Source organism: Equus asinus, chromosome 20 (genome assembly GCF_041296235.1).
Source record: "Equus asinus isolate D_3611 breed Donkey chromosome 20, EquAss-T2T_v2, whole genome shotgun sequence".
NCBI lineage: Eukaryota > Metazoa > Chordata > Mammalia > Perissodactyla > Equidae > Equus > Equus asinus.
In genome coordinates, this window is record NC_091809.1 from 107,829,513 (window position 1) to 107,857,125 (window position 27,613).

General features: G+C 38.1%; 1 protein-coding gene across 6 annotated transcripts in view; it reads left to right on the plus strand.

Moving 5' to 3' along the window:
- Positions 1 to 27,613, plus strand: part of ANO3 (anoctamin 3) — a 439,146-nt gene that overhangs the window by 274,937 nt on the left and 136,596 nt on the right. The window contains exon 1 of one of the 6 annotated variants that reach the window (XM_070491369.1): positions 2,178 to 2,315. The exons of the other annotated variants lie outside the window; for them this stretch is intronic. The gene's annotated coding sequence lies outside the window, so the exon portion shown is untranslated. Of the gene's footprint in view, positions 1 to 2,177; positions 2,316 to 27,613 lie in introns of those variants that run through there. 6 annotated transcript variants of the gene reach the window in all.

The window sequence follows — 27,613 nt, forward strand, 5'->3', positions numbered from 1 at the left end:
TTTATATATTTGATCAATGATAGGCTCACATCAAACCAGTTCTCTAAGTGCTTAGGCATGAAGACCGCCAGAGAAGTCAGATCAAAATTAATGTCATTTGAACATGTTAAAAGTCAAATCTACCTCATTAATCTCCCACTTCCAGGCCCTCCATGTCATGTGTGTAACAAAACAAACACTGGCTTGGGAGTTGAAACATAATAATCATAACATTAAATACTTACAACAGCTAACATTTGTTAAGGACCTTTCAGGGATTTTTGTTGATGACCTATATTCTTTTATGTTCATAACAACTCCAAAAAGTAGGGTATATTTTACCCCTCTTTCACAGGTGAGAAAATGGAGGCTCAGAACGGCTAAGTGACTTCTCTGTTATCCTACAGCTGTAGGTGGGAATTATGGAGAGGCCACCACACTGTCAAGCACTGTGATATGCTGTACATAATGGAGGTATGCACAAGGGGCTATAGAAGCCATGAGACACGTATATCAGGTATAAAACATTAGGGAGCACAAATATTATGCTTTTCTTGATGTTTTATGCTTAAGAAAATATAATAAGCTTGAGGTTCCTGTGCTCAAATCCCAATAAATTTTAAAATACTCATTTCTTCCCTGCTGCTTCTAGCCCTTGACCTCCCATTTTTCTTTTCCTCCATTCACATTGGCATACAGACTTCTTAATCCCACCAAATGAGTCCATCAAAATATGAATATTTTGAGCAGTTATCACTACTGAAAGGAAAAGAAAATGTCAACAAAAATGGAACACTGTTGTGTTGATTAAACAATTTCTGATGCTTGTGGAGTTTTTTAAATTGTTTCATTGCTGTTGACCTCTTTGCAAGACAGAAATCACGATTCCAGATGAGGGTCCCAGTCATAGAAACCTATGTGACTTTACTAATCCCTTGATGCCACAGGCAATTTAAACACAAGCAGTACAGTAATGTACTATTTGTTCTTTAAAGGTTTCAAACTATAGTGTGAAGTTAAAATTTCCTATTTAGTGAGCCTACTGGAAAATCAGTTTTTAAGCATACTGATTAATTCAAGACCATATCCATTAAGTGGCTACTTTTTGCTTCAGTATCTTTTCAGTCCCAATTACAAGCTGTCCTGTGCGGGTTTTCTTGACAGAAATAAATGTAATCCTCTGTTGCATCTTGTTGTGTGAATGTTAACCACAGGGGGGCAAAAATGTTCAATTTTATTTATTTGCTTTTTTATTTTTATTTTTATTTATTTTTTCAATTTATTTTTTTTTTTTGAGGAAGATTAGCCCTGAGCTAACATCTGCTGCCAATCCTCCTCTTTTTGCTGAGGAAGACTGGCCCTGAGCTAACATCCATGCCCATCTTCCTCTACTTTATATGTGGGACGCCTCCCACAGCGTGGCTTGCCAAGTGGTGCCATGTCCGCACCCGGGATCTGAACAGGGAACCGCCGCAGGCTGCCGAAGCGGAATGTGCACGCTTAACCCCTGAGGCACCGGGCAGGCCCTTGTTTATTTATTTTTAGATAACAATTACTTCTATTGCTTTCAGATTACAATCACTTCAACGTGTGCAGCCCAGAGCTAGTATGATGCAGTGTTAAGTTTAACAGATGCAGGAGTTTTCAAAAACCTCAAAGGTTTCTGTTGTACCTTTCTCCAGTGAACAAGAAAATGAGACAATTTCGATGAAAATCTGAAAAAATATATAGGAAATCCTACTGAACCCCACTCAACTCTCAAAAAAACATTAGCTCGCTCACCAGTAAAATAAAGTTTTGTTTGCCAGACCACTATTATTCAGACTGAGACATACCTCCCACCTTTTATGTTAATCTGCTCAACTGATTCAAATAACATAGAATATGTAATGGATTATTTAAAATTGACAGTAAAATCATCAAACTGTCTTTGACATTATGACTAAATGCCACTTAGGTGAATCATACATAGACATTATTAACCAATGACACATGAAGGCAGCCCCCTACCCCACTCCATACCACCCCCCTTAAAATAAATTTATAAAAACTAATAAGTTCTTATAAAGAGGTGAGTTATCTTTTCCTCTTTTAAAAAAAATCATTATTCAGGCTTAGGCATTTAAAGACTTGTCTAAAAACCCTCCAGTCAAATGCTTCGTGCAGCATTCGTGCAGCGTTCAATATGTAACACCTCAGCTAATGGGAAAAGCCGGTGGTGGAAGGGAGAAGTTTCTGCTGTCGTGCTGAAGCGCGCTTTAAAGAAGACTGTCAGCTGAGACTGTTGTCAGCGGTAGAGGACTCCAGATGCAGCTGAACCCACAACTGTGGCTGTGGTATGTTTAAAAGTACATCAATCTAGGAATTCTGTATTACATTTTTGTTTTCTTAGAAGTATGAGGAGATGCCAATTAAGAATAATTGATATTGAATTCAGAATTGGGGATGAGTGTAGCTGTTATTTCAAAATATTACAAATGTATTTTTTAAAATAAGAAATATGTGATATAAATTGTTATATTTTAGGCGTCAATGTTTATCTTGCATGCAAAACAAATGCCTCCTCTCTGAAGTTTTGTCTATTTTTAAATGCATTTGACTATTGGTTTCATTGAAATAGTTATTCACAAATTCTACTCTGAAGTTAATTCTTGATTCAAAAATACATAAAATAGAATTACTTGTAAAAGTACTTATTTTTTAAATGTCCTTAAGAAATTATTTTTATACAAGATGTTTTAGTAAATTCAGTCAAAGTAGAAAAATCTAAGAAAAAAGTCTGAATTAAAGAAGCATATCTTATAGCATTAAATGTTAAGTAGGTGACACAACTATGCAATTCCCTGTGGTTTAAGCTGGGAGACAAAGTGTTTTTCAACCTGCTATCTTTATTTTCTCATGGTTTTAAAGGTGATAAGAAAATTAGCTTTATCCCATTCTGAAGGCTTTATTTTCATTTCATTGTTTAAAAATGTTAACCACTTCCCTTGGGAGACCAGAGGTTCAATTTATAAATCTCATTCAAGGTTAGATCATTTAAAATGATAATGTCTGGCATGGAAATAAGCGTTCTTTCCTTAAAAAAAATAAATAGAATATCCCTTATGTAGTATCTAAAACGTAAAAGTCAGTGAGGGGGAAAGGTATATTCAAGTGTATTCCCTGTAAATTACTTCCCTCTTCCAGACATCCTTCCAACAGGATATTTAAAGCTCACATATTAGAAAGCATTTATTTCATTGAGAACCCAGTTGAAAAACCACATTCCATGTTCCATCATAGACTATTCTACTTAGAAAGGCTTGGCTTTTGGTTTTCATTAGATAAACCAGAAAATCTTTGATTTTGAGTGAATGAAAATGGGTGGAGAGAGTATAATAGAAGATGGTCCAAGAAAGGGCGCTTAGTACAATGCCTGTTACATTATGGAAATTCAAGCAATCTTTTGTTTCTCTCTTCTTTTTTTTGTTCACTTTTAACTTTTTTAAAGTGTATTTACACATGCTTCCTAATTTTTATTCTTTCTGTGGGTATATGTCTAATTATTTGGTATTCTGAGTCACACTTTATCCAGTTATACAGGTCAGAGAACGGGCATTTTTGATCCAGTCTGGTCTCTTCTTCACCGATTAGGTTTCTGTCTTCTGTGTAGCCCCATCGATACTGTGTTGTTCAGTGAAACAGCTCTGTTTCTTAGGACACTCCACATGTGAAAAACTACTGATTCCACTCTAAATAAAACATTAAAATCACTGTAAGAAAAACTCACCTCAAAGGCAGAGTGTCTGATGAATCATCTAGATCAATTCATCATTTGAACCATCTTGAGAGAAGTAGGAAATGCATTTTTCCATAGTTATACCTGATTTTAACTGAATTAATGCTCAGCCATCGGTGAGAAAGTGGTTTTATATTTGAGGACTCTTTTTCAGGGAAGAGTATGTGCTGCATAATTATACTTAATGCTCATAAGAAATATGTATGTTTTGTTATGTTAAGAGCAAAGTTACATGTAGAACTATCTAATCTATTATTAGATTGAAATATTTTTAAAAATTCTCTTTGGACATATTTTTCTCAATAAAATGGGAGATTACAGTCAGTGATATTTAAGGTTCAAATTTCACATTCTAAGAAATTTTGGCTGCAGCAACTTTTGATCAAAATATGTATGTTTCTTTTTCTAAGTAGATACCTTACAACAGTGATTGTCAAACTGGGGATATCAGAATCACCTGTAGGGCTTGTAAAAAACCAGATGACTGGGCTGTACTCCCAGAGCTTCTGCTAGGAATAATTCCAGTCGAGGCTGAGAATTTACATTTCTAACAAGTTCTCAGATGATATTGATGCTCTCGGTGCTGGTACCACATTTGAGAATCACTGCCTTAAATCTCCCCTTAATAGCTCCAGTGTAACTGCATCGTGAGAGCCTACCATGTACTGACTCTATGTTAAGTCTGATATGCGTGGATGAATAAAATAGGCAAAATCCCTACCCTTGCAAAACTTGTAGTCTAGTGGAGGAGTCAGAAGATAAGTACGTGAAAACAGAAATATCTTTTCACAAGCTGTCATTAAGTGGGTCATTCAGTAGTGCAAGGGGAGCTACTCAAGTGATCAGGGAAGCTACCTCTCAGAAGGTATTAAAGGCAGGAACTGAAAGATGACAAATTAACTGAGGAAGGAGTGGGAGAAAGAGGCGCTGCAGGCAGAGCAGTAACCTCTGAGGGCCTTGGGGTGGCAAAGAGCTTGGCACATTTGAGAAACTGATATGTGACCTATGTGGCACGAACACAGAGACTGAATACCAGGATGACCAAAATGAGAGGAGAGAGACATAAGCAAGCACAGTATTGCAGGGGGACAATGATGGGGAGTCTGGATTTTATCCTAAATTTAAAGGGTTTTGAACATATTTGTTTTCATAAAATCACTGTACGTGATTGCAGGGGGACAATGATGGGGAGTCTGGATTTTATCCTAAATTTAAAGGGTTTTGAACATATTTGTTTTCATAAAATCACTGTACGTGAGGATGAGGGAGCAGTGAAGCGGGATGATGTTACAGCAGTCCAGCTGAAAGATGACTGTGGTGGAGCCAGGAGCGGTTGCAGGTGAAGTGGATACATCAGATGTGTCAGTTTCTAACATCAAAATGTGGAAACCGTGGGTGGGGCCCGTGGGGGAGTGGCTAAGTTCGCGCACTCCGCTTCAGTGGCCCAAGCTTTCACAGGTTTGGATCCTGGGCGCAGACCTAGCAGCGCTCATCAGGCCACGCTGAGGTGGCGAACCACACAGAAGAACTAGAAGGACCCGCAACTAGAATAAACAACTGTGTGCTGGGGGGCTTTGGGGAGGAGAAGAAAAAAAAGAAAGAAAAAGAAGATTGGCTACAGATGTTAGCTCAGATCCAATCTTAAAAAAAGATTGATTGTAAAGACTTGAGAACATGTCAAGGAAGTGAAAAAAGAAAAGTTTGAAGGCAAAATTATAATATGTGTGTGTGTGTGAGAGAGAGAGAGACACCAATTATAGTAGTGGGATTATAGGTGAGTTTTTATTCCTTTTATTTTTTTATGCAATAAGAAAAAAACACGCATTACTATAACATTCTTAAATTTAAATATTTCACTGAGAAGGAAAAACTGTGACTTTAAGAAAAAAATCAGGGGCCAGCCTGGTGGCTGAGTGGTTAAGGTCGCGCACGCTCCACTTCAGCAGCCCAGGGTTTTGCTGGTTCAGATCCTGGATGCGGATATGGCACCGCTCATCAGGCCATGCTGAGGCAGTGTCCCACATGCCACAAATAGAAGGACCCACAACTAGAATATACAACTATGTACTGGGGAGATTTGGGGAGAAAAAGCAAAAAAAAAAAAAAACAAAAAGATTGGCAAGAGTTGTTAGCTCAGGTGCCAATCTTTAAAAAAAGAAAGAAAAAATCACAAGTTGAATTATTGAGTCATTTGTGTGTGTGTGTGTTTGTGTATGCATATGTATTCCATGCACTATACAAAGTATAGTGGATACAAAATGAATAATATATGGTTCCTGTCTTTGAAAAGTTTACAGTTTATTTATTGGGGGAGGATAACAATAGGATGATAAGAACAATGGTTCTCAAATGTTAGAGGACATAAGAATTATTTTTTATCTTATTTGACATTGCTCCTCTCACAACCAACACCCTCACAGGTCTTGAACAAATCCGTCCTTTTCCTTGCCTCGTGCCTTTGCGTGTGGAGTTTCCTCTGCTTACGAAAGCTCACCCTCCCCTTCCTTCTTTTCATTTTTCAGGAATCAAGTCATATATCACTTTTTTTTAAGACTTTGTCTTCTTAGAGCAGTTTTAGGTTTACAACAAAATTGAGAGGAAAGTACAGATTTCCCATATGCCCCCTGCCCGCACACGTGCATAGCGTCCCTCATTAACATCACTCATCAGAATGGTGTTTTTTTAACTGAAGATGAACTTACATTGACACATCATAAATACACAAAGTCCATAGTTTACCTTAGGGTTCACTCTCGGTGTTGTACATTCTATGGGTTTCAACAAATGTACACTGACATATATCCATCATTATAATATCATACAGAGCGTTTTCAGTGCCCTAAAAATCCTCTGAGCTTTGCATATCTCCCTCCCACCCCCCCATCAGCAACCGCCGATCTTTTTATTAGTATTTTTATCATCTCCATAGTTTTGCCTTTTCCAGAATGTTGTAACGTGGAAATTAAACAGTATTTAGCCTTTTCAAATTAGCTTATTTCACCTAGTAATATGCGTTTAAAGTCCATCTATGTTTTTTCATGGCTTGACAGCTTATTTCTTTTTTTTAGCCCTGAATAATATTTGTCTGGATGTACCACAGTTTGTTTATCCATTCACTGGCTGTAAGACATCTTGGTTGCTTCCTAAGCTGCTATATACATCCATGTGCAGGTTTTTGTGTGGACAGAGGTTTTCAACTCCTTTAGGTAAATACCAAGGAGTACAATTGCTGGGTCATATGGTAAGAGTATGTTTAGTTTTTTAAGAAACCCCTAAACTGTCTTTCAAAGTGGCTGTACCATTTTGCATTCCCACCAGCAAATAAATTCCTGTTCCTGTTGCTCCACATCCTTGTCAGCATTTGATATTGTCAGTGTTATGGATTTTGACCATTCTAGTAGATGCATCATGGTATTTCATTGTTGTTTTAATTTGCATTCCCCTGATGACAGATGTATCTTTTCATATGCTTATTTTCTATCTGTATATTTTTTTTGGTGATATGTCTGTTAAGGCCTTTGACCCATTTTTAATCAATTGTTTGTTTTCTTATTGTTGAGATTTTAAGAGTTCTTTGTATTTTTTGGATAGCAGTCCTTTATCAGATGTGTCATTTGTAAATATTTTCTCCCAGTCTTTGGCTATTCTTCTTATTCTTTTGATATTCTTTATCCCAGAGCAGAATTTTAATGATGTCCAGCTTATGAATATTTCTTTTATGGATCATGTCTTTGGTGTTGCATCTAAAAAAGGTATCACCATATGCAAGGTCATCTGGGTGTTCTCCTACGTTATTTTCTGGGTGATTTACAGTTTTGCATTTTACATTTAGGTCTGTGATCTATTTTGAATTAATTTTTGTGAAGAGTATAAAGTATGTGTCTAGATTCTTTTTTTTTTCTTTTGCATTTGGATATCTGGCTGTTCCAACACCACTTGTTGAAGAGAGAGTATCACTTCTGAATGAAGACTTTTTCCTTCCCTGGACAGTCACTTTGTCCTTGCTCTCGTGGCACTTGTACCCTTCCCTAGCACAAATCTTACCAAATTGTAATTACTTGTCCTATCTGCCTACCTGGCAAATTACTCTCTTTTAAATGATGGGGACCATGGCTTATTTTTCTTTGTAATTACATCAGCACCTTGCACAAAGCCTGAATCATCACACGAACTCACGATAAACTTGTTAAATGAATGAACATGAAAAAGAATGCTAGGAAATCATTACAACTTTAAGTGGAATAGAGTTATCAGTGTGGCCTTCAAGAGTGAACGTAAAGTTTGTGGAGAATGAGGAAATCAAGTTTGTCTTTAAAAATGGAGAAAATTTTTGGGTAATTTTATTTGTAGGAATTTGTATTAATAAAGCAATTAGAGATGGGGCCAGCCCTGTGGCATAGTGGTTAAGTTTGGGGCTCTCTGCTTTGGTGGCCTGGGTTTGTGGGTTTGGATCCCAGGAGCTGACCTACACCACTCCTCATCAGCCATGCTTTGGTGGCAACCTACATAAAAAATAGAGGAAGATTGGCACAGATGTTAGCTCAGGGCTAATCTTCCTCAAGCAGAAAAAGAGGAAGACTGGCAGGAGATGTTAGCTCAGGGTGAATCTTTTCCTCAGCAAAAAAAAAAAAAAAAAAAAAATAGAGATGTTAACAGAGATAGATGAGCAAGGATATTCATTGCATCATTATGAATCATAGCAAAGAGTAATTTAGCAAAACAAGCCTAAATATCCTTCAGTAGAAGGTAAATAAATAATGATATAAACATAAAACTGAATAGCGTTCAGCTATTTAACAGTGCAATAAGACATAGCCAACCTGCACCACTAATCCTCAAGTGGGCTGATGGCACAGCAACAAATAAAACATAGGAATCTAAAACTGCGATATTCCCCACACTGGTTTTGGGTTACCCTGACCCAGCAGATCTACCATACACGGGCTGCTGAGACCACCAAGCCTCAGACACTTCTCCCTGAAAATCTAGAAAAAGGCTAGGGAACACCTGTATCGTGTATATTTGATCTCATGTGTATTCTTTGTGCTAAAACAAGATGAAAATAACCTATCACTCTCACCTAGAGCAGCCTTTGTTTTCTGCCAAACTCAAATGAAATTAGATAAAATTTAATGAATTGATATAGAGATGTATAATGGACTTTTCCTGTTGTTTTACCCAAATATCACTTCCTTTGTTGTTCAGGTGGGACTGACCCTCTTTCTTTACCCTAAGCTAGCCAATAGAATTCTCCATCCTCTTTGCTATAATGACAGATGCATTGGTGGACAAGGTCCCCAAGCTGAATTGCACTCTAGGATGTTCTCCCAGAGCTATAGGGAAAGATACTGCCTCCTCAACTGTAGGAAGAAAGATATTTTTACACGGAAGCAATGAGACAAACAGAAAAAAAACCAAAAAGACAAACAAACAAGAGATGGAAGTAGAGAAGAGATGTAATCGCAGAGAGAGAGTGAATCCTGACAACCACATTTGACTCTCCAGAACCAGCTGCTCTTGAAGCCAACCAGCTCTACTCTTGGACTTTTTAGAGGCAGAGAGTTGAATAATTTTTACTGTGTGCATAGAAAAAGTCTTTTGTGGTGGGGAGAAGTTATGGTTGTCTGGTTTTCACTGGATTTCTGTCATTTGGAACTGAAAGAGTCCTGATTAATACAGATATCCATGGTATACTGTTGAGTAAGAACAGGTTTTGTAACAGTGTGTATAAAATTCCATATGTGTCTGCATTATGTATTACATATTATATGTTATATATATGTATATACACATACACACATACAGTTACATCTATTTTGGGGGTGGAGAGAGGAGAGAATGAGAGAAAGAGAGCTCTGAATTTGTGATAGCAGTTCTCTCTGAGCTGTTATCTCTAGCAGAACTTTCACTTTATTTTGTATCGGTCATGCTTTACTAGGAAAACAAAAGCATAGTTGGAAAAAATAAAAAGGGACTTGAAAAGTGCTATCAATAGGAGCAGCGGAAGGGTTGGGGCAATTGGAGGAGCAGCATAAGCACAGTACAGAGTCTGGACCAGATCACGTATGTGCAGTGGCCAAGGCAACAGACAGCTGGCTACACACAGAGTGTGGGAGAAACAGGCTGTGGGAGACTACAGGTATGGGGCCATGTGCATTGGCATCGCGAGCCTTATTCAGGAGCCTCTATTGCTTCATACCTGTAAACTCAAACCTTTGCAACGTCCTGTAGACTTACCAAGCAGTTTCACTCACACAGCTAGATTAAGAGTTCGCCAGCTGAGCCCCTGCTGGAAGGACTAAAACGTCATTAAAATAAATTGGAGCTATGTTCCCACTTAGCTTGGCTTCCATGTGTAAACCCTTACAGAAATGACAGAATGGACCTTTAAGTTTATGTAATAAACCCCTCAGTTTGATTCTGAAGGGCAAAAATGACATTAGAGGATGGTTTGTTTATGAAGCACCAAGTGTCAGGATGTTGGTCTTTTATTTACTCAATAGAAATAGTAAATAATAATAAAATTAAAAATATTAACAATAAGTTTAAAGTTAATTGACAAATATGTGCCAAGTACATAAGCCTTTACGTAATAAATGTATGTGAAATAGATATGATTCTTGTCATCCTTTTATAGATATAAACCTTTCAATATAAGATAATAGTTAAAAACCTCGCCCCTGGACTAAGGACACATGAATTTGGATCCTGGTGCTGCCTCTTACATGCTGTGTTGGAAAAACTTTTTAAGTTCTCCGTGCCTCAGCTCATCTATAAGATATGGTGGGGGAGTGGTGGCAGCCAATAATACTTAACTCATAGGATATTTGTGAGGAATCAAAGGATGAATATTTATTACAAAACTTAGAATAGTACTGACACATAGTAATTTCTCCGTAAAGAAAAAGTATTCGTATTGTTGCAGATGGGAAAATTGAAGATTTGAGAGAATAAATAACTGTTCTAAAGACATGCAATCATAGTGAGTGGCAAAGCTAACCTTCTCCCTAGGTGGTCTGATTCTGGGCTGAGAAAAGGAGCAAGAATGGGATTATGGAAAGAAAAAAATCCAGAAGGAGGAGGCAGGTGCTTAGAAGTTTTAGGAGTATAGGAGAAAAAAAGAGAAACTAAGGAAAAATGATCTAGAAGAAGAGATTTGTCTAATGCACTGTGTGATGTCAAACCTCTCATTTTCCTCTCCACTATAGGTGGCAAGTTATGCTATATTTACTAATGCTTTCCACAAATGGGATTTTGTTGGAGGCGATGGACGGAGAGAAGTAAAAAGAGGATGAAGGGAAGTTCATAAATGCTATATGTTATTTGTTTATAACCTAAAACTAGACCTAGATGTTGAAACTGGAAAGCGAGTTTTTCCCTGCACCACTAAACAAATGGTGAAGAGTCTTTGAAAGGGCTTGATAATGTCTGGGTTGGATCTTGTTGATAAGATTTATCTTCAAATATTAGATGGAGATGGAAGGTAGACAACGAAATAAGGCACCTGATAAAAACAGGTTACATGAAGCTGAGAAAGCAAAGAGGGGGAAGAAATCTTGTTAACGAAACAGGAATCCTTTGTTGCTCTGAGAAACTTTTAAAAGGAGAGCAAAACCTAAGCAATATATAAAAAAGATCAGCCCCCCCACCCATTACCAATTTAAAATGTGTTCAGATCTCTTTGACTGCTAAGTGCTTCTTAAATCATGGGAGCTTCATGGAGATTATGATTTTGTAGATTACTTACAAATCTGGTCATTTACATTTCATTTTCCCATTTAGAAGCAAGTTGAATACAGATATTTTATATGTGTATCTAGGAAAACTTCCTGCTTAGAAATTACCTGACTTCAGATGTTTTCATATCTGTATCGGGCATACTGAGTAGTTTTGTTGAGCTTCACTTTATTGTGCTTCACAGATATTGCATTTTTTGCAAATTGGAGGTTTGTGGCAGCCCTGCGTCGAGCAAGTCTATTGGCGCCATTTTTCCAACAGCATTTGTTCACTCAGTGCCTGTGTCACATTTTGGTAGTTCTTGCAATATTTCAAACTTTTTCGTTATTATTATATTTGTTATGGTGATCTGTGATCAGTGATCTTTGATGTTACTATTATGATTGCTTTGGGGCACCGAGAACTGCACCCACACAAGAACTTAATTGGTAAATCTTATGTGTGTTCTCACTGCTCCACCGCTGGCCATTCCCCCATCTCTATTCCTCTCCTTAGGCCTCCCTATTCCCTGAGACACAATAACATTAAAATTTGGCCAGTTAATAGCCCTTCAGTGGCCTCTAAGTGTTGAAGTGAAAGGAGGAATCATATGTCTCTCACTTTAAATCGAAAGCTAGAAATGATTGAGCTTAGTGAGGAAGGCATGTCAAAAGCCAGGACAGGCTGAAAGCTAGGCCTCTTGTGCCAAACAGTTAGCCAAGTTGTGAATGCAAAAGAAAAGTTCTTAAAGGAAATTAAAAATGCTACTCCAGTGAACACACGAATGATAAGAAAGTGAAACAGCCTTATTGCTGATACAGAGAAAGTTTCAGTGGTCTGGAGAGAAGATCAAACCAGCCACAACATTCCCTTAAGCCAAAGCCTGATCCAGAGCAAGGCCCTAACTCTCTTCAATTCTGTGAAGGCTGAGAGAGGTGAGGAAGCTGCAGAAGAAGAGTTGGAAGCTAGCAGAGGTTGGTTCATGAGGTTTAGGAAAAGAAGCCGTCTCCATAACATAAATGTGCAGGGGGAGCAGCAGGTGCTGATGCAGAAGCTGCAGCAAGTTCTCCAGAAGATCTAGCTAAGGTAATTCACGAAGGTGGGTGCACTAAACAGCAGATTTTCAGTGTAGACAAAACAGCATTCTGTTGGAAGAAGATGCTATCTGGGACTTTCTTAATTAGAGAGGAGAAGTCAAAGCCTGGCTTGAAAGCGTCAAAGGACAGGCTGACTCTCTTGTTATGGGCTAATGCAGCTGGTGACTTTAAGGTGAAGCCAGTGCTCATTTACCACTCTGAAAATCCTAGAACCCTTAAGAAGTATGCTAAACCTACTCTGCCTGTGCTCTATAAATGGAACAAAGCCTGGATGACAGCGCATCTGTTTACAACATGGTTTACCGAATATTTTAAGCCCACTGTTGAGACCTACTGCTCAGAAAAAAAGATTCCTTTCAAAATATTGCTGCTCACTGACAATGCACCTGGTCACCCAAGAGCTCTGATGGAGATGTACAGTGAGATTGATGTTGTTTTCATGCCTGCTAACACAGCATCCATTCTTCAGCCCATGGATCAAGGAGTAATTTTGACTTTCAAGTCTTATTATTCAAGAAATAAACATTTTGTAAGGCTGTAGCTGCCATAGCTGTTGGATCTGCGCAAAGTCAATTGAAAACTTTCTGGAAAGGATTCACCATTCCAGATGCCTTTAAGAACATTCATGATTCATAGGAAGAGATCAAAATGTCAACATTAAAAGCAGTTTGGAAGAAGTCAATTCCAGCCCTCATGGATGACTTTGAGGGGTTCAAGCCTTCAGTGGAGGAAGAAACTGCAGATGTGGGGGAAAGAGCAAGATAACTAGAATTAGAAGTGGATGCTGATAATGTGACTGAATTGCTACAATATCTTGAAAAAACTTTAACAGATGAGGAGTTGCTTCTTATGGATGAACAAAGAAAGTGTTTTCTTGAGATGGAATGTACACCTGGTGAAGATGCTGTGAAGACTGTTGAAATGACAACAAAGGATTTAGAATATTACATAAACTGAGTTGATAAAGCAGAGGCAGGGTGTGAGAGAACTGACTCCAATTTTGAAAGAAGTTCTACTGTGGGTAAAATGCTATCAAACAGCATCACATGCTACAGAGAAATCATTTATGAAAGGAGAAGTCAGTCAATGCAGAAGACTTCATGTTATCTTATTTTAAGAAATTGTCACAGCCACCCCAACCTTCAAGAAACATCACCCTGATCAGTCAGCAGCCATCAGCATCAAGGCAGGACCCTCCACCTGCAAAAAGATGATGACTCACTAAAGGCTCAGATGACAGTTAGCATTTTGGGGCAGTGAAGTATTTTTTAATTAAAGTGTGTATGTTTTTTTAGACATAATACTATTGCACACTTAATAGACTAAAGTAGGCTCTAAACATAACTTTTATATGCACTTGGAAACCAAAAAATTTGCATTACTCGCATTATTGTGGTATTTGCTTCATTGTGGTGGTCTGGAACTGAACCTGAAATATCTCTGAGGGATGGCTGTTTAGGACAAGTTCATATATGCATATAATTGAGTTTCTTTTGTGTTTATTCCATTGTATCTAAAAATATATTGAACATTGTCTTTTTAAAAGACATATGCATACATCAATAAAGCAAATATTCTTTAGGGAATTTATTTTAAAAATCACAAGGGAGCTTCAGTGGTTAAAAGAGAATGCTTTTAGGATTCCTAAATAGAGGCCACTGGACTGACATTATCTATAACTGTGCTTATGTTTTCCTTTGTGGTGTCACTGTATTAGAAAGCAATATTTTCAAAAACTGTAACTACTTGCCAGAGTGCTCAAAATGTTTATGTGTTTATAGATGTAAATTTTTATCTTAGTCCTTCTTAGGTAAGCCATTCTTCCTTTGGTAACAAGAAGATATGCAGGATTAATCCTTCAAGAGATTTCTCATCCTGACACGAGATCTTAGAGTTTAGCAGATGCTACCAGCATTTTTGATGCTGAAGTACAGTGTTTTCCATTAATGAATGAAAAATGGCCATCTTTAAAAAGAAAAGGGATCCTGGGACAGGGACAAAAATTAGAGAAAGCACTACTTTTGTGGAACCTGGCCTTTGGAACCTGTCATTTTTGTTTGATTGGGTCAAAACAGGCAGAAAGGAGGGGAGGCTTTTAGTGGAAAAAATAACATTATCTAAACATTTGTTGAATACTGTTATTAAGAATCATCTCTAATGCTGTGTACTCCTAGTTCACCATTTCTTAATGCAGTTGCCACTGCCCTACAGACCCCAGCCTGATTTGCAAGGCATCTTAGATGACTCACAATTGTTTGGCTTCCAAAGTCCCCAAGAAATCAGTCACAGCTATCTTTTAGCCCAAACAACATTGCATTCTTTATTCCTACACCATGGTGGTTCCTAATATCAGGAAGCTAAAAAAGCAACTGCAAAACTTAGGCTCCCTGGGGCCGGCCTGGTGGCATAGTGGTTAGGTTCACATGCTCTGCTTCAGCAGCCTGGGGTTCACAGGTTCAGATCCCGGGCGTGGACATAGCATCACTTGTCAAGCCATGCTGTAGTGGCATCCCACATAAAGTAGAGGCAGATTGGCAACAGATGTTAGCTCAGAGCCAATCTTCCTCACACACAAAAAAACAAGCTATAACTCCCCAAAACTCTCTTTGGAAAACAGGCTGTTTATCCTATTTAAACTCTTCTGCTACGAGTGCTTCCCTCCCCCCAGCCAAGAGAAGTCCTCCCTTGGAGTAGACTGAGTTCCCAGAGACTGTTCTAAAATTCCTGTTTTACTCTGCCTTCCCCAATATATAAAATTCATTCCTATGCATCTCCTCCTTATCATGAGGGAGTTATGGAAACTACCCAACTGGGGATTTTTATGAGGCTGGGTGGTTATGATTTTAAAGGCCAGAGAGAGTTTTTGAGAGGAATTATTGAATGTGTTTTCTGACTCTCCTATCTGATCTGTCTAGCTCGTGTACACTCACCGTATAGCAGACACTAGACTAAGCATCACGTGAACAGTGGCAGACAACAAAGATGTGTCCTCTCTTTGTGCATTGACATCTACAAGCAGTCATGGTAAAAGGGCTCAAAACAAAGCTTTGCTGATTTCCATTGTGTAAATACTTCCACCTTGGCCTATTTAACCTATAATGTGAGGTCAGCTAGTTCACAAAATTCCTGAAAATTTAAAAATTGGCTTTTGTGAGCAGCTACAGGCTGGCTCTGAAAAGGGAAAGATCTCAGTGTGCAGAAGGGTGTTCAGCAGATGGGGGCGGGTACCAGAGGGCTTCCTTGCTGGGGGTGCCCGAGAAGTCCCAGAAATGAGGAAACAGCAATATTTCTTCTCGTCCCTCAGCATTTTATTTTTTCTTTTGGTAATGGAAAGGTAACCAAAAGAAATTCTGCTTTTTGACACAATTCATCCATATTCTCTGCACACCCAGATGGAAAGCAGGTGACTTGTAACCTAACCCTGCCCCCTGCCCACATAATTGCCACCTCCAGTTCCCACTTCCGCCTTCTACTAAACGGAACTAGAATTCGAGCAGTTCTGCTCTAAAATTTATAATTTTTTTTGAAGTTTTCTTCAAAACGAACAAAAATGTAAAAATTCAAAGGTGGAATGTTTAACTACCTATACATTATTTATTAAATGTTAACTTATGCTAAGGATATTTAATTTGTTTGTAGGTACAGTTTAATATCTTCTCTAAATATTGTTTGTAACTTCTGAAGAATACCATCTTTAAATCAGTCATTAAATGGGCAAAGGGCTCCTCTTTTTTCTAGAGTTTCTCATTCCAATATGGATAAGCAGGAATATGTTGATTATGGGTCATGAGCCATGGGCCATGGCATAGGAATAGCTTAGTTATCTAGAATTAAAATGGTATTTGATAAAGTGGGTTTCTCCCTGAGACGTTAGAATGAAACTGAACATCAATGTCTGACATTAGAGTCAGGGAGCTGAGATGCACGTTGTCTTTGGCTCTGTCTCAACTCTTCTGTGTCACTGCTAGAGTGAGTTTTCATATATACTCTTGCCTAAATGGTTATGACACCATCTGATCTGCTTTTTTCTTGTAGCTTATTTTTTTCACTTTTTTTGCATGTACCTGACCTTATAGAGTCATTCCACTTGTATGTTATGTGGTTAGTAGAACCTCTCTGTTCGGTAAAGCTACCTTTGGTCAGCTCCGGCTGGTATGATCACTTCTTAAATTGAATTTCCGCGGCAACAGTTGTCACTTTAAATGTATAACTTAAAGTGCTTATTATTTGCCAGATGGTCATTTGTCATTTAACGCCTGCAACTTTAATTAAAATACTCCTCTATGTACATGTGTTCCTCATCCTCTCCCCCATTCAAAGTATCATCGTTTAATAATTACAGCAATAAGTTCACTGTATTAACTGCCCGCTATCACTTTCAGGTGAATCCTCTCATTTAGCCCCATGGCTGTACGGTAAGGCTGTGTCTGTCTAGCTTACTGTTTTTCACCCATACCTAAAACTAACCAGGACAGAAGAACGCTAGATCAATTCTTGTTAGTGAGCACCTAATTCTCTATCGTATGGAATCCATGCCTCATACATATGAAAGAGCAAACTAGTGAACACAGTGATTAGTAAAATCCAAGTCCATGTAGCTAGTTAAGAGGCAGAACCAGAATTCAAATCCAGATCTGTCTACCTCCAAAAAATAAGCATTTAATTTTAGGCTGCTCTGGCTCCCATATGATGAAAAGAACTACTATAAAGAGGAAGGCACAATTTGCAGCACATAAAAGGTGCTTAATAAGCTTTTTTTGTTCAAAGAGACTATGCAGTACTCATTTAGTACTCATGTTATTCTTCTGATTGCTGTTCACCTCTCTATCCCCAATCACTTGCATAGCATCTGGGACTGAGTAGGCACTAAAGGAGATTTGTTGATTGATAGGTGCCTCTTTGTTTCTCTAGCATGTGGCTCAAAGTAGTGGCTAAGTACATCAGGTGTGTGTATATGTGTGCTTTTTAGGTTAATGAAAGTTGCACCTCTGAGTTTTACTTATCCAACTTTCATGAGATATGAATTTTTTCCATCCTTGTTTATTGACATATTTTTGTATTGTCCATACAGGAACTTGCTGGCTAAGGACTGCCATGGGCAGTTCCAGGGGCAATATTGGCTAAAAGATGAGCAGTGATTTAATGGCCTTTCAGATCTTTCGCAGAATTACAACCTTGTGTTTAGCTTCCAAACACAGGTGAATTATAAAAAATTGCATCAGTAAATTAGCAGCAGAGAGCCAGTTTTTCTGCCTTCCAAGCTAATGTCCTGAGCATGCCTGCCTTATGTTTTGTTTCTCCTTTTTTAAAGTGGCAAATTATCTATTACTTTTTGCCAGCTTTAAAATACTGCAGCCGTTAAATAGACATACAGCTTTTACATGCTGAAAATGACACAAGCTACTCCCACTCCGGACCTGACAACAGTAACAGGAGTCTTCACACTTTATGCGTCTTCTGTCCTGGCCTCCTTTCCTCCTCCTCCTTGCTCAGAGACCTCGGGGACTGTCACTCACTGGCTGAACGTCAGATGCCCAAGGTACTGCCACCTGGCCTCCTCGGAGCATTTGCTTCTTCCCTTTCCAGCATCAAAACTCCAACCACCTTGTCTGAAGTCTTGTTGTTTGCCAAGGAAAAGAATAAACCCAGTTTAGGTTTAATTTAAGCTAAGGTTTAGTGACTTGTTATAGTTCCATGTTTGCCAAAGCATAGTTTTCAAAATAAATTTTAAGCTGCATAGTAACAACTTAAAAATTTTTAATAGATATGACCTTGTTTTAATGTCTGCTAGAAAAAACATAACCAGCACACTAAACTTGCTTTTAGGTTAATGTTATCTTGGCAAATGCTATCTTTTTAAGAAAGAGGGCAATCTTAAAAAATATTAAATAAGTAGTCTGTGGCTTTGGCAAAATATATATGTGATTAAACTTTGAGAAACAATGCCATATTGTAACTTGTCTAATCACTTCTCAGATGACAATTGTCATTTGTCTAGCACCTAAGGAGTCTGACACTCAAGCCAGTTATTTTACAGTCAGCCGGCATCTTCACCATTTTTCAGGGAAGTAAATAGGCCTTATTATTACCATTTTATAGATAAAGATTCTGAAACCTTGATTATTGGTGCAGTAATATGAGGTCAGAAGTAGAAGTGGGTCTTCATGTCTGGGATCCTGACTACAAGTCATGTTGTCTTCACAAAATGAAAGAAATATGAATGCCTTCACTTACCTTGGTTTCAAACACGAGGCGTTGTGTGTTGGTTTTTCATAGTCTTGAAAAAGGGAAGATTGTTACCAAACCCAGGTTGGTTTTTTTTTTTTTTTTTAAGATTTTATTTATTTATTTTTTTTTTCCTTTTTCTCCCCAAAGCCCCCTGGTACATAGTTGTATATACTTCGTTGTGGGTCCTTCTAGTTGTGGTATGTGAGACGCTGCCTCAGCGTGGTCTGATGAGCAGTGCCATGTCCGCGCCCAGGATTCGAACCAACGAAACACTGGGCCGCCTGCAGCGGAGAGCACGAACTTAACCACTCGGCCACGGGGCCAGCCCCCCAGGTTGGTTTTTGTCCGTCGCCCGGAAAGCCAAAAACCAAGAGGACAAGATTGTATCAGAGAGAGGGTTTTAATCACAAGGCAGCCAAGTGAGCAAGTGAGAGAATGAGTCTCAAATCTGCTTCCCCGAAAACAGGGACTCAGGGATATGTATGGGTTAGGGGGCAAGGTGGTCTGAAATGTGGAGAGAGGTGCTTGGAGGTGAGGAGAGGTGAGGCAGTTGATGATCTGCACAAGCATAGTCAGACTTCGTGGCTCTTCATATGACACATGCTCACAAAATGGTGACGTTAATATGATCTAAGGGTGGAGTTTTTAGCCTCTTGACATCAAAAGGTCATTTATTGGACATCTGTGTGGGCCCAGTTGATGGATTGGTGGTCTTAACCAGCCTGAAGTGGACAAGGGGTTCTAATTCCTGAAAAACAGCTCACACACCCATTACGATGGAGACCCAGGCTCCCGGGAGATGTTGTCTATAGGAGCCTAGTGGGGGTCAGATAGCATATTGCCTAAACAGCACAGTTAACTTTGGGCAGGGGGACAACTAAAAGCTGTAATCAGTAATTGCAAAAAGGAAAAGAACTTTAGTTACTAGCTAGTTAATCATCAATGGCTAACTGTTTGCCCGTGTCAAGGTTAATAGGGGAAAGGAAATGTTGGGTACCTTCACTAATGCCCATTTTTCTTATAAATTCATACTGGCCACGCTGTTGGTTTAGCTGTGGGGCTTCCAAAGTGCTTGGAGGATTTGCTGTTAAGAGGTTCAACCCTTTCTAACCAGTCTTGCCAGGGACCTTCGTTTCTAGAGGCATGTGCTCCTGGACTGGGAGGGTTCTGAGATTGCCTGATCCAGATGTTCTTAGCCGTGTCCAGGGGGCTCTCAGGGGCCCCCACATCAGCTCCAGGGGATCCACGAACTCTTTGAAATTGTATGCATAATTATATAAATTGTAAGCATGTGTTTTTTTCTCAGGATATTGCCTATTACCAAAGAAGGATTAAAAACTACTGGTTTTGTCTTGACTTATCCTTCTACAGTTTAGGAAACTAAACTACTAACACTGGAAAAACCTATACAAGTACCAATAGCGAGGGCCATAGTCTTGAACGACATCCATGGGGACCTCAGAGAGTTCATCTTTCTCTCTATCTCTTTATAAATATCTAACTTTTAACAACAAGAGTAACTCTGGTACTGGAAAGAACTAAGCTTGTGGTAAAATAGGCATTAAAATTCTGTGACATATTTTCAATGCCAGCTTTCCAAAATTTCCAACATGACCTGATTCATTTTTACTCTGAGTAGGTTATTTGTAGCCAGTGTGATAAGGTCATCTGCTTTATGATATTAGCAAAAATAGCTGGTTGAGAATCCTTCTCCCTCTTGCTGGGTCTTAAGAGATTCTTGTCTTACTGATAGAGCTTTTAGGGAGAAGGAAAGAAGAACATAGGACTGCTAGGTCATGAAAAATAATTTTCTGCAAATGTGAGGAACACAGCATAGGGCTCATCTTTTCCGCAGGAACCGATACATTTCTCATCAGATCAAATCCATCTTGGTGTGCAGGTTGTGGGGAATTTTATTCTCTGCCTTCTTAGAGTATGTGATTAATGATAAACACCTAATAGTTTATAGAGTAGTTTGCCTCAGAGCATATGTGAATTTTCCTAACTTCCGTGTATGGTCAAGGACACCATTGATGATACTAAGCAGTTATTCAGTACCAGAAACTTTGATACCAGGATCTGGAGGTCTGCCATTTCAAGTTAAATATTCAAGTGAAACAGTAGCCTTTGACCAGGGCAATGTTCTGGGCCATTAGCATGTTTCAGAGTTATTTTTTTCCTGTTCTATATTTTGACTTGAACTTTTTACTTCACATTTGCAAAAATGCAAATGAATTCAACCTGTCCTTGTATAATTTGACCTTTCTGTGTTGCGCTTCCCCTTCTTTTTGGGCATCTGCCTACCTTTCATCTATTATGAATACAGAGCCAAAAGAAGGGAGTATCTTAATATTTCAAGTACATTTACTACCAAGGTGTCCTAAAAATATCTTGGCAGACTGGCTGTTTGGCTTATTCACTATTGTACCCCTGGTGCCCAGTGCACAGAGAAGTGCTAATACAAGAGCCCACATTTGCAGAATCTGCAAATGTCCCCAGGGTAAAAGTGACATAAGTGCTCAGGTATGGAGCTTACCTCTCCATTTCCGATTTGTGTGTCCTGAACTTGACCCAGCAGGTCCTCCTTATCTTGTGAATTCTCTCATATTTTTAAGTTTTTGCTTGGCTTTCATGGGAAAGACTGATTTGAATAACTAGAAATAGTGCAGCATTTTTTAGGAATATTTTCATTGGACGTGTAAGATTACCAATATTTTAAATCAGTCTCCTAAACGCTTGTTGGAGATCCTCAAGTCTGTCTTGATTAGGAACTGTTTTGTTTTGATAGCTCTGTGAGGAGAGTATGGCAATCATGGTAGCAAGCAATGCTTTGATGACACGGATTTTCTTCAGACGCCCTACAAATTTCAGTTCCTCAAACTCCTTTACAGTAAAATGGAATATGATTTGGTTTTGCATTTAAAATTTGATCTTTTAGTCTAAAAATCTTCATTCTCAAACTTACAGTAAATGTTTAAGTTTTTTTTTTTGTTGTATTTCCAACTGATCACTGAAGAAGTGCAGAGTGACTTCAGGCTGGGTGTGAGTAGAATTTATGTGGAAAGTTGTCTTTGGTGGCTGACCTAGGACTTGACAGTTCACATCTCTTTGGCACATGAGTGCTGAGGTGATAATTTGTTCCTAATGATGCCCCTTAGTCTCATGGAATGCCTTCTGAATCACTGATGATCAAATATGTCCAGTTTAATGTCTCTGATAAGCTTATTTTACCATATTTTGGGTTTTTTTAAATGATGATGTATGAGTGTAGTTGACTGAAGGGAGTATACTTTTTAGTGACCATGATTAAAATTGGAGTTTTATTATTTAAAGGTCTTTGATTAAAGCAACTATACTATGTGTGCCATCTTATGTTTCACAGAGTCTTTAACTCATTTAGTTCTTAACATGGTCATGAAGGGTTGCTATTGTCCCCATTACAAGGGTGAGAATACTGAGGCTTAAGTTGCAAGTAAGAGTTTAACTCCTAAACAAATATATAATCCCAAACTGTTGATTTAAGGGGTCAATAGCAATGCTGATCTTTTACATTATTATTATGAATATTTCAGGCATACTGAAAACTGTATTGTTAGACCATATTGAGCTATAGCAAGCTATGTCCAACACTGAGCTTTACTGGATCTAAATTGCTTGCTGTATTTGTTTCAGAATAAATTATTATGGACAAAATCGAAGGCTCCTGTATGACACTCCCTGATCCTTTTCCTCAATTTGTCTCAAGAGGGTTAACCACTATTCTGATTTTGGTGACTAGCTTTCTTAAGAATATATTTGTACTTTTAGTAAATATGATATATCCTTAAACCATATCAGATATTGTTTTTCCAGTCTTTAAACTATGAAGAAATATATAGTGTATTTTATATTGCTTTTTTAAAAATTCAACATCTCTTCTTTAGGGGATATTTAAGCAGATATGTCATATTCCATTGTATGACTACAAAACAAGTGGCATTAAAGGTATCGCCACAATTTATTTATTCCCTTTCTGGATGACGGAGAGTTTTATTTGTTTCCAGTCATCTTTTGTTCCAGATAATAAACGATGTTTCTTCTTTTGTTAAATGCCTAGTAACACCATCACATTTTTTTCCATTGGATTCTTTGCCTTTTCTTGTTGATTTAGGGAAGTTAGTTATATGTCTTAGAGATTAGTCCGTTATTAGTTGTATTCATGAAAAATATCTTCCAGTTAAAGCTTACTTGTTCACATTCCTTAAGGTGTCTTTCACTGTACAAAGGTTTTATCTGCAGGTGGTTGTGTTTATCATAGTTTTCCGTATATTACTGGTGCTGGTGCTTTCTTTCATGTTAAAAACAAACACATAAACAAAACTACTTTCCTACCAAAATCATAAAAATGTCCTCTATATTTTATTCTAAAAGTTTTAAAATTTTGGTTTTCATATTTGTCTTTAATCCTTTTTCTTTTTTTATGTTATGAGTATTTATTTTTTCAATGAAAATAACTGATTTTCTTAGTGCCACTAGTTGAATAGTCTACCCTATCCATGATGAGCACATGGATTTGTAATTCCATCTCAATCATATATATGTAGATCTTTTTCTGGGATCTCTATTCTGTGTCTTCCATTGTCTCTTCCTGTATGAATATCATGCTGCGTTAATTACTATAGAATTGTTGCAAATATTAGTATTTTGGAGGATAAGCTCACTTACCTAGTTCTTATTCAAATATTTCCTATCAAAGACACTTTGATCTTCCATATAAATATTAAGATTAGCTTCTTAAGTTACATACATACACACAAAACTCTGTTGAGATCTTCACTTAAATGATATCAACTTTATAGATGAATGTGAGATAATGGGTATTTTTCAATACTGAGTCTTCTTGTGGTGAACAGGTGTTTTTACATGTAATATAGGCAAATTTATCCACTTTTTTCTTTTTGTATCCTGTTTAAGAAATATTCACCTACTCTGAGTTCCTATGTTAGCTTCTCGAAGCTATATTCTTGTGCATTTCACAATCAATAACTCATCTAAGGTTGATTTTTAGAGCTTATTCAGGTAAAATTCACATACCATATAATCCATCATCCATTTAAAGTGTACAATTCAGTGTTTTTAGTATATTCATAAGGTTATGCAACCATCATCACAATATAATTTTAAAATATTCTGTCTCCCCCAAAAACCCCAGTACCCATGAGCAGTTATTCTCCATTCCACCTGCTCCTCCAACTTTGGGAAATGATTAATCTATATTCTGTATAATATGCCTACTATTACATTTCATATAAATGGAATAATATTATCTATGGTCTTTTGTTAATCATATTATATATGGTCTTTCACTTTGTATAATATTTTCAAGGTTCATCTGTGTTGTAGCGTGTGTCAATATTTAGATCCTTTTTAATGCTGAATAATATTACATTGCATGGATAACACCACATTTTATGTATTCATCAGGTGGACATTGCATCTTTTCCTGTTATGAATAATGCTGCTATGAATGTTCATGTACAAGTTTTCGTGTGGATGTGTGTTTTCATTTCTCCTGGATATATAATTAGAGTGAAATTGATGATTTGGTAATTTTATGTTTAATTAACAATGTGAGTAATTGCCAAACTCTTTTCCAAAGCTTCTTCTCTATTTTACATCCCCACCAGCAATATACAAGGGTTCCAATTTCTTCATATCCTTGCCAATACTGGTTTAATTTTTGTCTTTGATATAGCCATCATAATGGGTGAGAAGTGGTATCTCACTATGGTTTGGATTTGCATTTCCCTAATAATTTTCATTATGTTGAGAATCTTTGAATGTGGTTGTTGCCATTTGTATATTTTATTTGGAGAAATCTGTATTCAAATCCTTTAACCATTTTTCTTTCCTTTTTGCTGAGGAAGATTTACCCTGAGCTAACATCTGTCACCAATCTTCCTCTTTTTGCTTGAGAAAGATTGGCCCTGAGCTAGCATCTGTGCCCGTCTCCCTCTATTTTGTATGTGGGTCACCACTGCAACATAGCCACTATAGTGTAGGTCTGTGCCCAGGAACCGAACCCAGGCCACCAAAGTGGAGCACACCAAACTTAACCATTAGGCTGGTACCCCCTTTACCCATTTTTAACTGGGTTGTGTTTTTATTGCTGAGTTATGTATCTTTTATGGATACCAGTTCCTTATCAGATATATGGTTTTTAAATATTTTTCCCATTCTGTGGTTTGCCTTTCATTTTCTTGAGGGCATTTTTTTGTAGTATGAAAGTACTTAATTTGAGATAGTCCTATTTAACTTTTTTTTTTTTTGAGGAAGATCAGCCGTGAGCTAACATCTGCTGCCAATCCTCCTCTTTTTGCTGAGGAAGACTGGCCCTGAGCTAACATCCGTGCCCATCTTCCTCCACTTTATATGTGGGATGCCTACCACAGCCTGGCATTCCAAGTGGTGCCATGTCCACACCCAGGATCCAAACCGAGGAACCCCCGGGGTGCCGAAGCAGAACATGCGCGCTTAACCGCTGCGCCACGGGACCGGCCCCCTATTTAACTTTTTTTGTTTGTTGCTTGTGCTGTTGATGCTGTATCTAAGAAATCATTACCTAACCCAAGGTCCCAAATACGTACTCATAAGTTTTGATCTGTTAATTTTACAGTTTTCTCTATTACATTTTAGGTCTATGATACATTTTGAGTTAATTTTTCTGTATGATTTAAGGAAAGGGTGCAACTTCTTTTACACTTGGTTGCTCTAGCACCATTTGTTGCAAAGTCCATTTTTCCCCACTGAATTGCCATGGCATTCTTCTTTAAAGTCAGTTGACCGTAAATTTATGGGTTTATTTCTAGACTAGAATTTATGTTTGAATATAGTCTATAGTAGGAGTCAAATTAATTTTTTTCATATGGATATCCAAGTCATCTGAATCGGCATGATTTAGTAGAAGAACCATGTTTTCACTTTCAATATTTTTCAGCTTCCATTGAATTTTATTTCTTTAGCTTGTTATTTAGAATTTTATTTTTAGATTTATAAATGTTTGTTTCCACTTCTGTTGTTATTTTTCTTTTTGATTTCTAGATCCCACTCAGGGCAGCCACACTATCAATCCAGAATATGTTACGATTTTCTACCTTTTTTTTCCACCTGTAAGCTAGAGTTTTGCATTCTTTCCTGTTAATTCCTCTATGAATTTCAAAAGACATATGTTTTATTTTGTCTATCATCTCTAGGTTTCTTATCACATGAGGGTTGTGAAATTAAGTTATTTGCCATATTGCTGGCCTCACAGGCTACTTTTCTGTTTTTATGCCCTATTTCTGAAACTCGGTGCTAGATTTTACTAAGAGGGTTTTATAGCTGCATTTTCCCCTTCAAACTTTATTTCAGTGGTCAAAAATAGTGCCACATCTCAAAGTATGTGATTTGTATTCAGCTGATTTGTGAAATTGATAACCTTGAATTAGATCAGGGACTGTTTTTCATTTTGCAGCAAGAGAAGCCCTTATCTCCTGTTTTCTCAGGTAGGAGTAAAACAAATCTCAGTTGTCATTTACGATTTTCCCTGGAAAGACCTTTGGAGCACTTTAGGGAGTGAATTCAGCTGCCAGGTTTTTATGTGAGCTTCACTCTGTACAGAAATAAAAACTCTAGCCAGAGTTAGTTGAAAAACCTGAGAGATCTTAGAAAACAGCCTCTTGGAGAAATAACTGGGGAAAAGAAGAGCACCCTGGAATATCAGAGCTCCAAGGGTCTTCACTTGTGATAGCGCCCACTCTGTTACAGGCCGCGCACTTGAGCAACAGCGAGGAGGGCCAGTGCTCTAAAGACATGTCAGCATCGTGAGGAAAGCCCAGTCCCTTGACAGTCCTCTTTCTCCCTTGTTGTTTCTCTGTTGTGATGTTTTCCAAACTGATATGTTATCCTCCAGTTGTTCCATTGAAGAGTTTGGTGGCTGAGGCATAAGCCCTTCTTCCCTCGTACAGAATTTTGTAAGATTTCTTTGTAAAATCAACCTTTTAATCTTTTAAACCAACTCTTTAATTTTTATCTAATTCATGAACCTGACTGTGAAAGACAGACTGTGCAATGACCTCTGCTTCATGGTGTTTACACCCTTGCCTAGTCCTCTCCCCTATGACTTGCTTCTGAACAGTAGTATGAGGGCAGGGGAGGAAACATCACTTCTGTGATTGTGTTATAGTGTCCAAGACTGTGTTTTGCTATCAGACTCCCTCTGGAGACTCTTCTCATTCTCTGATGAAGTAGGCAGCCATACAGGGAATGCCCACGTGTCGGGAAACAGTAGCAAGCTTCTAGGAGCTGAGTATGGCCTCCAGCTACCAGCTAGCAAGAAGTCAGACGCTCATTCCTTACCCACAAGGAATTGAATTCTGCCAAGGACCTGACTTACCTTGGAAGTGGATTCTCCCTAGCCAGGCCTTTAGAAAAGAGAGCAGCCTGCTGACATCTTTACTGCGGCTCCACGCGGCCCCAGACAGAGCACCAAGCTAAGCCATGCCTGACCTCCTGACTCACAGAAATGGGAGATAATACATCTGCATTGTCTTAAGCTCCTATGTTTGTTGTTTTTTATGCAGCAAGAGATAACTAATACACTTACCATAAAATGTGGTAATCTGATACATTAAAATGCAACCTCATCAGGGATTTTTTGTGTACCATTAATGTACCAAACTGAAAATTTTTAATCTAACTGAAATACACCAGCAGATACCTGTCAGCAGTCCAGGCAAATGTAATAACAATATGCTCTGTCTGCCTGACTATAACAAATTTGAAGTTCTGAGTAAAT